Below are 12,429 nucleotides of genomic sequence, written 5' to 3' on the forward strand. Positions count from 1 at the left end.
TCAATGCCAGTTATGTGAGAAATTTGGATATATTGCCAAGGTTTTTCGGTCACACTCTCATAATGCAAATGAGCCCAAGCCAATTTTTCAGTTAAGGGATCATCAGGAAATTCTAATTGGGTCATGGATACTGGGGCTTCACACCACATTACTTCTGACACACAGAACCTGCAGGCTTACTCAGACTACACTGGTACCGATGATGTAATCGTTGGTGATGGTAATGGTATTAAAATTACCCATATAGGACATACTACTCTTCCCTCTACTTCTCGAAACTTTGTTTTGAAAAATGTTTTATGTGCTCCTTCCATTCATCGCAATTTAATATTTGTTCCTCAATTTTGCGAGCAAAATAAAACATCTGTTGAGTTCTTTCCTACTTTCTTTGTTGTGAAGGATTTGACCACGGGAGCACCTTTGGCTCAAGGCCCGAATAGAGCTCAGACTTACGAATGGACTGGATCCTCGCCACCACCAGCAGCCTATCTTGCTTGTTCTGCCAATAATTCCTCGTTCACCCTTTGGCATCGTCGTCTTGGTCACCCCCCATTTAAAATTTCTAAAGTCAATTGTCTCCCAATTTAATTTACCCATTTTCAATTCTTATCAAGATCATTGTAATTCTTATCTTTGCAATAAAAGTCACCGTTTACCATTTAAACAATCGACTTTGAAAAGTTCAAGACCACTAGAACTACTATTTACTGATGTATCGGGACCTTCTCCAGTCACACCCTCTCATGGACTTCGCTTCTATGTTATCTTTGTGGATTATTTAACCTAATACATATGGGTTTTCCCTTTAAAAAGGAAATCTGATGTTGTTTTAACTTTTATCAACTTCAGATTGCTTGTTGAGAAATATTTTAGTGTTCCAATTCTTACTGTTTATTCTGATGGTGGTGGAGAATATGAGGGTCTCACAAAAATACTTTCAAATATGGGAATTTAACACCTTTTCTCACCCCCCCCCCCACACTCCTCAAAGAGTTAGTGGTGTTGAATGACACCATCGTCATATTATGGAAACAACTTTGACTCTTTTACATCAAACCTCCATACCACTTGCATACTGGCCTTACGCGTGCTCAATAACTGTCTATCTTATAAACAGAATGACCATGCCGATACTACAAGGCAAATCTCCATATGAATCTCGGTTTCATACCCCTCCAAATTATAAATCACTTCGCACATTTGGTTGCTTGTGCTATCCTTGGCTACGTCCCTATACTAACCATAAACTTTATCCAAAATACAAACCAAATGTCTTTTATGGCTATTCCACCAAATATCATTGCTACCAATGTTTTGATCCTTCTACCTCTAAGCTTTTCCTTTCCCGCCATGTTGTTTTCTTAGAAAATAACTTCCCTTTTTTCCACCATGTTCTCCTCTTTACCGAGTCTAACCGAATCTAATATCCACGTCTGGCTTGATGTGGTACCCACTGATCACTCACCCCCTACCTCTCATGATCAAAACAATACTACAATCACTTCACATGACTTTTCTCTACCCTCTGTCATGTCAGCTCCTATGTTGCATCCATCAGACACCATTATTTCACCACCTGCTACTTCTAGTTTATCTTCAACCGCCAGTTCTCATGAGTCTCCAGTCCAATCACAGTCCATCTCTACTCCGGCATTGAGTGAAGATGCTTCCAGCTCTCATTTGCAGCAGGTAAGTAGCCCTACTCCTGGACCTGCTCGTATAGTTACTCGTTCTCAGCATAACATCTTTAAACCAAAGAAGCCTCTTGATTACTCAGCTTTAGTAGTATCCACAGGTTCCATGATCACTCCTCACACATATAAGCAGGCAGCCAAATCTAAAGAATGGCGAGATGCAATGCAGGAAGAGGTTGATGCTCTTGTGAAGAACGAAACTTGGAGTCTAGTACCTCCCTCCTCCACACAAAATGTTATTGGGTGCAAGTGGGTATTTCGGGTCAAACAAAAAGCATATGGCCACATTGATCATTTAAAGGCTCGGTTAGTGGCAAAAGGTTTCCATCAGCGCCCTGGCATTGACTTCAACTCCACATTCAGTCCCGTAGTCAAGCCTACTACCATTCGTCTCATTCTCACATTTTCCACTTATTTCAAGTGGCCTCTCTATTAGCTTGATGTCAATAATGCCTTCTTGCAAGGCACTTTAGAAGAGAAAGTTTACATGGAACAACCCCCTGGTTTCATGAACCATCAGTACCCCTCTCATGTTTGCGGACTTTGCAAGGCAATCTATGGTCTTCGTCAAGCACCTCGAGCATGGTATATTGAGTTCAAGAATTTCATATGTTCCATTGGGTTTGTTGGTTCCAAATCAGATACCTCTCTGTTTACAATGCGTGGTCCAGGTTTTGTTCTTTTCCTACTTTTGTACATAGATGATATTATTTTAACGGGTTCATCCAGCACCAAGATACTTCAAGTCAACGAAGCGCTTGCTTCCCGCTTCTCGCTCAAAGACTTGAATGCACTCACTTATTTTCTTGGTGTTGAAGTTTGTCGAACTACTGTCTGTCTTTATCTCTCCCAGAAGAAGTATATTACTGATCTTCTTCAGCGGTTCAATATGCTTGATGCCAAAGGTGTTACAATACCTCTTACAGCCTCTGTTGTACTTAAGCTTGCAGATGGATCTGCCCCTACGGATCAAAAGCAATATCGTCAGCTTGTACTTAAGCTTGCGTTTGCTGTCAACCGGCTTTCATAGTTCATGCACCAGCCGACTCACCTCCACTGGTATGTTGCCAAACGTGTTCTGCGCTATCTCAAGGCTACATCTACCCTTTCTCTTTATCTTGCTCCTCATGCCTCATTTGATCTCATTACTTACTCGGACTCTAATTGGAGTGGAAATCCAGATGACAGGTGCTCCACTGGTTCTTACGTAGTGTTCCTTGTAGGCTCACCTATCAGTTGGTCTTCTAAGAAGCAACGAATAGTAGCTCGCTCCTCTACTGAAGCTGAATATAAGGCCATTGCCAATGCAGCCGCAGAAAATAATTGGATTGTCAACCTTTTGAGTGAACTCCATTTCTCTACCTCCAACACTCCAACAATCTGTTGTGTTAATCAAGGAGCCACTTTTCTTAGTCAAAACCCAATCTTTCACAGCCGAATGAAGCATTTAACTCTTGACTATCACTTTGTACGAGAGCAGATCCGAGATAAAACACTAGTTGTTCATCATGTTCCTTATTAATCTCAGCTTGCTGATTCTCTTACTAAGGTGGTATCAGCTACAGTGTTTCTTCGTCATCGATCCAAGATTGGCATTGTCAAGTCACCGCCTATCTTGCGGGGGCATAATAAGGCAACATAATATTTTTCTATATTTGATTCACTGTAATCTTTTTCATTATTCTATTTTTTTTTTATTACAATCCTTATTCTTTTATGTATATCTTTGATTGCGATCCTTTAGGATCCTTCTTTCCTTTTGTACCTGAGCAACCTTGCTCCTCCATCTTGTATTTAAAGAATCTCAATGTAATAGATGAAGAAGTTCTTTGTAAACTCACTCTTGAATCTCTTTAGGATCAATAATAGCGTGCACATGACGACAAGTAATATTGCAAAGGATGACTAGCAACTTCTGGGCTGCCATTCCAGTGAGAAATCTGTATGAAATGAAAGTGAATTGTTTCTTTTTGTCCCCATTTTTCTTTTTCTCGTGATGTTCAGTCATAACTCATGAAGACTTTTGATGTTCTTGTGTTTAAATGCTGCGAGTAATAAGTACTACCTTCATTTTAGTGTTTTCATAAAAGGCCAACTGTTACTTTAGCTTTCTTTTGGCTTGTTCTGCTTTGAAGTGTTCCATCGACACTGACAAATGTTAAGGGAGAATAAGAAACAGTGTTCTCACTTCTTAGTTGCTAATTTAAAAAATGCTGCAGATTTATATCACTATCTTTACATACTCAGAAATCACATAATTCCAGGACACTACATTCTCCTTAGGCGTGGAGTTAAAAGGCCTAACTCTATGTTGCAGAGCTGATAGAAATTCTCTAAGGTTTGTAGGCTAAAGTTTAATCTAGACAAAAGATCCCTTTATGTAGCTGGAGTAGCACCTGAGTTCAAAGAGCAGCTTATACATGAATTGCAATTTTCACCTGTAGTGTTGCCTGTCAAATACCTGGAAATTCCACTCTCTTCTAGAAAGCATACAGTGCATCAATGTTTACTTCTTGTGGATAGAATAGGGGCTAGAATCAGGTGTTTTAGACTACAAAATGACTATCCTACAACGGAAGGGAACTACTCATTAGGTCTTCCTACTCCCTAAGAAGATACTAACTATGGTGACAGCTATATGTAGAAACTTTTTATGAACTGGCCGGTAGCAATGAATTCTCTATGAAGGCATTGTTTTCTTGGGAAAGACTATGTTTGCCAAATTTTGCAGGAGGACTAAATATAATTGACTTCTTTAGGTGGAATAAAATTGCAATATGCAAAGCTTCTTTAGGACGTGTCGTAGAAGGACAAATTGTGGATTAAATGGCTTAATACATTTATACAAATGACAAGAAGTTGATGCAAATGACTACTCCAAAGCAAGCAAGTTGGTTAGTTAGAAAGGTTTTTGATGCAAGGGCATGGTTGTTAGAAATTGGAGATCCTTTATAACCTCACCGGTAAGGTTCATCCAGCATCAAAAAAGTTTTTATTTTTTTTATTTTTTTTATATGTCTCAGATTCAGAAAGATCCATGAAATAGCTTGGTGTTGGCTATAGGGTTAATGCCCAGACATCAATTTGTATTATGGTTAGCCCTACAAAAAAGATTAGTTGCTGTAGATAGATTGATTACATGGGAAACATCTGCTTATACCATATCTGGATCTAAAAGGAACGCGTGTAGATTCAACAAACAGAAGAAGGAAAGCTAGCAAATAATTAGAGAACTGCAGCTTCATATAATAGGACAGAAAAAAATATAAATGGAAGACACACTTATAGAGCTTAAATAGTTACATCTTGTATAGGATCAAGTTTTATACAGAGGATTCCAATTGTGAGGTATGACTCTTGGGTTCAAAAGAGTCAATTTGTACATATATTACTTGGTTAAATAAAAACCTGTTAGTTTAACCAAAAGAAAGGCCTAAGCGCTTTTCTCCATCTTACTTGGCATACCCATTAATCATTTTATTCCAAGATACAAAGCCTATCTCTGGCACCTAATCAAATAACCATTCCCATAACATAAGAGATAATTGTTATGGCTTGACACAATTTAGCAATTAAGTGACAATTAAAAGAATCAGAAAAGGAAAATTGGAACTCTTTATTCAATATTAATGGAAGGTAATCACCATTATTACATACAGTCACTAGAATTGAAGAATGAGAATTAAGAAATGGAGAATAAGAAGAAGAATCTAGAAGAAGAGAGAAAGTGGTTAAGAGTATAACTGATTTAACAGAAAATTGCCTAACTCCCCTACCTAACTCATAGTATTTATTCATATTCACTTGGGCTGAATAAGAGGTCATTACTATTGAGCTTCCCGCTTGGCCCAATTCTTTGCCCGTCTCTAGTGGCCCAGTCCACTCTTTTATTACACTGCCCTTACCTATCACTGCCCACTTTCCCATTTCAACCTACTTTCCCAATTCATAACATTCCCCATCCCTTCGAGAATGACCTTGTCTTCAAGATCGATGTTGAGCCTGTTGAGCCACAAAATCGAGAAAATGATGCTTGATATACCCCTAGTCTTCTCGTGTAGCATCCTCCTCCTTAAGATTTGCCCACTTAACCAACACTTTAACTCCCACACCATTATCAATCTTCACCATTTTCCGCTGCAATATGGCCACTGGTTGAATTAGCACCTGACCCTTAGCATCACACGTTGGTGGCTGAAGCTGAGGTTCGATCGTTGGACCGATTCTCTTCTTGAGCTGTGATATGTGGAATACTGGGTGAAGCTAAGAGCCTTCAGGAAGCTCTAAGAGGTAAGCTACTGTACCCACTTTCTTCAATATCTTGTAAGGACCAAAATAACGAACACACAACTTAACATTTCTGCGAACCTCGATTGATGATTGTCTATACGATTATAGCTTAAGATAGACCTGGTCCCCAACTTCCAAGGTTCTTTCCGACCTTGATCTGTCTACAAATAATTTCATGTGTGACTGTGCCCAAATTAGGTTGTCCTTAAGTATCTACACCATGTGTTGTCTTTGTGCTAAACTCACACTTGCCATGGTCTACCCAGAACTTGGCAATGATCCCATTGGTAGCTGAGGTGGTGCGTACCCATATAATGCTTCAAAAGGTGTGATCTTTAAAGCACTGTGGTAGTTGGTGTTGTACCACCACTCTGCTATGTGAAGCCACTTGACCCATTGCTTAGGATTATCAAAAATCATTTCCCTTAGGTAAGTTTCCATACACCTGTTGAGTCTCTCCGTTTGACCATCACTCTGAGGGTGATAAGCTAAACTCAAATTGAGTTTGGTACCCATAGATCCGAAAAGGTGCTGCCAAAAGTGGCTAGTGAAAAATGAATCCCTGTCAGATACTATGGACCTAGGAATGCCATGCAGTCTATAAATTTCCTTGAGAAATAATTCTGCTACATCCTGTGCTGTAAAGGGATGTTTAAGAGGCAGAAAGTGACCATACTTGGTGCGTCTGTCAACCACAACCAAGATTGTATTCTTCTTATTTGAAGTAGGTAATCCTTCTACAAAATCCATAGAGATGTCCTTCCATGCTTACTTAGGAATAGGAAGAGGCTGTAGTAACCCAGGATAGTGAACATTCTCTGATTTCACCCTTTGACATATGTCACATTCACTAACCCATTTGCAACTGTCTGACTTCATATTTGGCCAATAAAAGTTCATATGTAACCTCTTATAAGTACCCTGTTGCCCTGAGTGGCCTCTTAGTGGTAATTGATACAATGCTTCCCATACTCTTCTTCTCAGTGTGTTACCCTTTCCTACGTATATCTTCTGTTTATACCTGATTATCCTTTGTTGTAGTGTGTAGTCTGAATTGCCCTGAGATGTTGTTATTAACTCAGCAAATAACTGAGTAGCCCTAGGATCATCTTCATAGGATTGGTTAACTTCTTCTAGCCAAGCAGGCTGTGTAGTGGAAATAGCCAATAAAGTAGAGTTGGCAGTATCTTCTTGTCTCTTGGATAGAGCATCAGAATACAGATAACATGGATATTTAAAGAGTAAAGATGCCTACTTGGTCAATCAACTCCACAATCGAATAACATACTCGCACTCTGCTAACATAAGGGAGGTTTCTATAAATTTTGCATGAACTTCAATTTAAAAACCAATGGAAGTATTTTCTACTATAATTTAAGATCAACTTGTGCTTACCTAGATTAATCCGATAGCTATGTACCATTAGCGTGATCATACCTTGCTTAACATGTCTTAGGGGAAATGAAACAATATTTCATCCTTAAGTTCGAACTTGAGTTATCACTTTGAAAATTCGATTACTAGGAAAATACCTTGGGGTCTGACACTGTTACTGCATATAATAGTTTTGCTTCCAAAAGGAGGCAGGAAAAGGATAATCTGACCCTGGTAGGGTCCACCTCTCTATGGTCCTTGTTAATTCCTATTGCAAAAGAAGAGAAATTAATAGAACATAACTCTCTTATTCTATAACTCTATTTTACAAGTACTTACTTAGTATCTAGTCTATATTTTTCACCATATATTTTTTGCAAGTATTACACTAAACACAATATTAGTGAGATAATGCATACTCCAATAAAAGATATTGCTTGATCAAAATAACCTCATTCTAATTTTAAAATGGATTAAAAAGATACTCTGAATGAAAATTAACAATTAGTCCAAAAAAAAAGAAGAAATTTTACAAATCATAAACCAAGAGTAGAATTGTGGAAGTTTAAACACTCTTTATGCTCGTTTTCGCGGTTGGATTTGAGTTGCTTTTAATAAACAAAAAAGTAAAATATCATATAAAAATTCCTTTTCTTATTTTTGTTGATTTTTGTTAATATTTGTTTTTTGTAATTTGGTTTCTGTTGATTTTTTCATTCTTTTAGTTTTTATTGGTCTTCTCTTTTGTCTCTTGTAATGACCCAAATTCATAATAGGTCGCGACTGCACCTAACGCTGCCGTTAGGCAAGCCCACAAGTGGAATTACTATTTATTTACTCCTTTTAATATTGTTAGAATGGAAGTTTTTCCTTTTTTTTAAAGAACGGTTTAAACTAGACTTCATGCCACCGTAACATTTCTTTGAAACAAAATGCCATCATAATAAGAACATCCATAGTGGTGAAAGAAAAGATAAATACAACAGTACATAAATGCTAAATATCCCCAAAAACTCGTGTCACAAGTGCACGAGTAATCTAGGAAATATACAAAACTACTACAACTACTTTCCGAAAGTAATAGACAGAATAGTAAATAAGGTAGAGGGAGACTTCGGTGCTGCAGATCGTAGCAAGGCAAGCAACTTACCACTAAGTCTCCGGAATGATCGTCTACGTGCCCGCGTGACCGCTACTCGAAAAAGTAGTGACGAGGGGTCGACTTGACACTTACTATAGGTCAAATAATAATAATATAAGTGCATAAAGTAAACATGGTGAGTATACAACAAGTATCAATGAAGCAAATAAGAGCAACTACAATAAATAAAATCAATAGTCTGTATCACATTACCAACATATCATAACCGGTCGTGAAGGCGCTAACTCAATTATACCCAAATCGGAACCCATTTCGATAATTAAGCACGAAGTTGCCGAGGCGAACGGCTCGATTCCATAAGAATAGTGGTACTCTGTACTGTCGAGGCGACCGGCCCGATTGTGATGACCCAAAATGCCATCTTTAAATTTAATAATTATTTCTGTGTTCTAAGACCTCAAAAAGCACTATTCATCATTCATCGGCTTGCGTGCGCAAACCGTAAATTTGTTCGGAAAGTTTTTATGTGAAAAATGGATTAAAATGTGAAATGGAGCTTTAAATCTCAATTAAGTTGATTTTGGTCAACATTTTTAACAAAAGGACCCAGATCAGTATTTTGACAGTTCCGGTAGGTTCGTATCATGATTTGGGACTTGGACGTATGCCCAGAGTTTAATTTGGTGGTCCCTAACTCAAGTTATGACCATTCAACGGAAACTAGTAATTTAAAGGCTAAAAATTACCAAAGTTTGACAACAGGTTTGACTTTTTTATATCGGGGTCAGAATTCAATTCTGGAAATTTTAATAGATCTGTTATATCATTTGTGACTAGTGTGTAAAATTTGAGGTCAATCGGACTTGATTTGATAGGTTTCGGCATTGAATATAGAAGTTGAAAACTCTTAAGTTTCTTAAGCTTGAATTGGGGTATAATTCGTGGTTTTAGCGTTGTTTGACGTGAATTGAGTTCGTTTGATGTCTTAGGATTTGTTAGTGTATTTGGTTGAGGTCCCGGCGGACTCGAGTAAGATTCGGATGGTTAACGGATCAAATTTGGACTTGGAACAAAGCTGGAAAATTGCTGCCTACTGATGCAACCGCACCTGTAAAAATTATCTCGCAGGTGCGAGCTCGCAGAAGCGAAAGGGAAGGGATTGGGCAATGTGCGCAGGTGCGGAACTTTTGCCGCATCTGCGAAGCCGCAGAAGCAGCTTCTTGTCCGCAGAAGAGACCCATCCCGGAGAAGCGACCCCATTTCTGCAAAAGCGAAAACCACAGATGCGGTCAAGCGTCCGCAGATGCGGAAAGGCTTGGACAGAACCCATAAAATCGGAAGTTAGCCATTTTTACTCATTTTTGAGTTTTGAGTCTCGGATTTAGGCGATTCCAAGGGAATTTTTTATGAATTTGAATTGGATAAGTGTTCTATAACCAAGAGTGATTATATTTCATAAATCCATGTCTATATTCATCGTTTATTTCGGATTTAGATGTAAGAAATTAGAATTTTTGTAAAACTTTCCAAAAAACAAAAATTTAAGATTTGAAGGCCCATTTGAAATCGAAATTTGATCATTTTTGTATGGTTGAACTCGTATCGGAATGGGTGTTCGGATTTCATAAGTTTTTCCGAGATTCGAGACGTAGGCCCTACTGTCGATTTTTAAAAATGAATTTCGGATTTTAATCCAGAAAATTAGTAAATTCATATGGAATTAATTCCTACGATTTGTATTGAATATATTGAATTGTTTATGACTAGATTTGAGGATCTCGGACACTAATTCGCGAGTCAAGGGCGTATTGGAAACTTGAATTTAGTTGCGAAGCGAGGTAAGTGTCGTGGTTAATCTTGATTTGAGGGAATAGAACACTTGAATTATTTTCTATGTGCATTTCATGTGTAACGATGTATAGGCAAGGTGACGAGTGCCTATACTTTGTCAAATTAATTATTTGCTTAATTATTTTAAATCTTAAATTGTTAAAGACACGAATTAATTGTTATAATAATTGTTTCTCTCATTTTCCTTGTCAAATACCAATTCTTGAATTCCTGCAACAATTGCTACATGCTTATTTGATTTGTGTGACTTAATTGCTGCTTGATATTTAGCATACTAAATATTAAATTGCCTATTTTCTCCTTGATTTTCACAATTAATTGTTACTTGTCATCACTTATTTCTAAATAGATTATAATTATTGTATGCCTTGATGCTTAATAGTTTCTCACTGAACATGGTATTTATTAGAGTATTTTTATTACATTTAAGAGTTGTTTAAATATATTAGGGGATCGGGTTGCACGCCGCAACGGAAATGAAAATAAATATAGTTGGGGAGCGAGTTGCACGCCGCAACAGATTTATTAAAAGTTTGTATTGGGGGATCGGGTTGCACGCCGCAACAGATTTATTAAAGTTTATATTGTTTTAACGGGTTGCACGCCGCAATGGAAATTATTGAATAATTATATTGTTGGAAGGGGTTGTTCGCCGCAACGGAAATTAATTGAATAATAATTGATTATAACTGCCGAGTTGGTTTCAAATATTGAAATGAGATAATTGTTTTATTTTTATTATTGTTGTTATTACTATGATTGCATACAGGATAATGTAAGCGACCTGCCTGAGCCTCGTCACTACTTCGTCGAGGTTAGGCTCGGCACTTACCAGTACATGGGGTCAGTTGTACTGATACTACACTCTGCACTCCTTGTGCAGATTTCGCAGTTGGTCCCAGCGGTGTACCATAGACTTGCTCGGATTTCAGCTACCCAGAGGAGACTTGAGGTATAACTGCACAGCGTCCGCAGTTCTGAAGTCCTCGTCTACTTTATTTTAGCTGTGTGTTTCCTTTCAGATAGCTTTATTTTATTCGGACCCTTATTTGTATTATTCTAGAAGCTCGTGCACTTGTGACTCCAGTTCTAGGATGATATTTAGCCATCACGATTATTATGGATTATTCACCTTATTTTAGACTTTATTTCCGCATTTATTTCTTTGTTGTTAATCAATTTTAAAAGTTTGTTAAAATGGCTAATTATATTCTAACAATTGCTTGCCTAGCAAGTGAAATGTTAGGCGCCATCACGGTCCTGAAGGTGGAAATTTTGGGTCGTGACAAGTTGGTATCAGAGCACTAGGTTACATAGGTCTCACGAGTCACGAGCAAACTTAGTACAATCTGAAGGATCGGTACAGAGACGTCTGTAGTTATCTTTCAGAGGCTATGATGTTTAGGAACATTATCATTTCTTTCTTATTCTGTCATGAGAACTTATTCTATCTTTGATGATTGAAATATTCTACTCTTATTCTCTCACAGATGGTGAGGACACGTAATACATCTACTGACAGACAGGGACCAGAGCCCCGGGTGGCAAACATGGCCAGAGGTAGAGGTCGAGGCCGAGGTCGTGCTAGAGGTCGAGGCAGAGGTAGAGCGTAGTCTACAGCTCGAGCAGTAGCACCTGTTGTAGAACCTCAAGTTGATCTTCAGGAGGGGGTTCTAGTTCAGACTGTACCAGTTGGACCAGTTCAGGTCCCGGAAGGATTCATAGCTACTCCAGTGCTTCAGGATGCTCTAGTCCGTTTGGTGAGTCTTATAGAGGGCGTAGCCCAGAATGGTACATTTACAGTGGCACCAACCGTCTCACATGCTGGGGGAGGAGCACAAACTCCCACTACTCCCGCTCCGGAGTAGATGGCTCCCCAGAATCAGGCTTCAGTAGTCCCGCCAGTTGGGGTACTTCAGCTAGTTGTTGCGGCACAAGCCGGTGATAGGCCCTCCATGTATTCTGAGGCCTTATTGAGGCTGGATAAGCTTACTAAGCTCTTTCCAGTTCACTTCAGCAGTACACCTTCTGAGGACCCACAGGATTATCTTGACCGTTGCCACGAGGTGTTGTGGAACATGGGTATAGTTGAGACCAATAGGGTGGATTTTGCTGTAT

General features: G+C 38.6%; 1 long non-coding RNA gene across 1 annotated transcript; it reads left to right on the plus strand.

Moving 5' to 3' along the window:
* The first annotated feature begins 5,674 nt into the window (after positions 1-5,674).
* LOC142180374 (uncharacterized) lies at positions 5,675-11,885 on the plus strand. Its single transcript, XR_012708971.1, has 4 exons — positions 5,675-5,984; positions 10,228-10,298; positions 11,195-11,263; positions 11,802-11,885. It is a non-coding gene; the product is annotated as an uncharacterized LOC142180374 (long non-coding RNA).
* Positions 11,886-12,429: the final 544 nt, after the last annotated feature.

This window comes from Nicotiana tabacum, chromosome 4, assembly GCF_000715075.1.
Source record: "Nicotiana tabacum cultivar K326 chromosome 4, ASM71507v2, whole genome shotgun sequence".
NCBI classification, from domain to species: Eukaryota; Viridiplantae; Streptophyta; class Magnoliopsida; order Solanales; family Solanaceae; genus Nicotiana; species Nicotiana tabacum.